This window comes from Penaeus monodon, chromosome 15 (assembly GCF_015228065.2).
Source record: "Penaeus monodon isolate SGIC_2016 chromosome 15, NSTDA_Pmon_1, whole genome shotgun sequence".
NCBI classification, from domain to species: Eukaryota; Metazoa; Arthropoda; class Malacostraca; order Decapoda; family Penaeidae; genus Penaeus; species Penaeus monodon.
The window spans coordinates 10,629,908-10,630,454 of record NC_051400.1 but is presented as its reverse complement, the minus strand read 5'-3'; positions in this window follow the sequence as shown (position 1 = coordinate 10,630,454).

Genomic DNA, 547 nt, shown 5'->3' with positions numbered 1-547 from the left:
ACTTCCCGTCCCACCTACCCCCGAGCGAAAAGTTTAATTGCGAAAATATATGGATTATGTTAGAATGCCGCGTGTGGTGACTTTTTAAGTATTGGCTTTTTTTCTTTTTTTTCTCTCTCTCTCTTTTCTTTGAAGAACACCCGAGAGATTTCGAGGAATTCTTAACCCTTTTACGAGCTGTTGTTATTTTTAAGTCGTTCGTAAACATTTCTAAACATTAATTAAAAACCTCTTGGGTAAAAATGGATAAGCGTATTTATGTGTTTCTATACTGTTATTTCTCCACATAAGGCTCAAATCTTGCCAAGTATTCAATAAATAATACGTTTCTCCATCCGTTCTAAATGCCTGTATTAAACTTAAGCGTTCATAGGAGACTCTTAAACCCTAAATTATATACAGCTCCTTCTCCTGTTTTTTGGAGTAATTTTATTGGCAGACTCTCAGTTCGTGGGTTTATGTTCACCGATCAGCGATGTTAAAGGTCAACGCTGTATATTGGTTCAAGCTGATAAAGGAGAAAAAAAGGTTAAATACAATGTAAAAG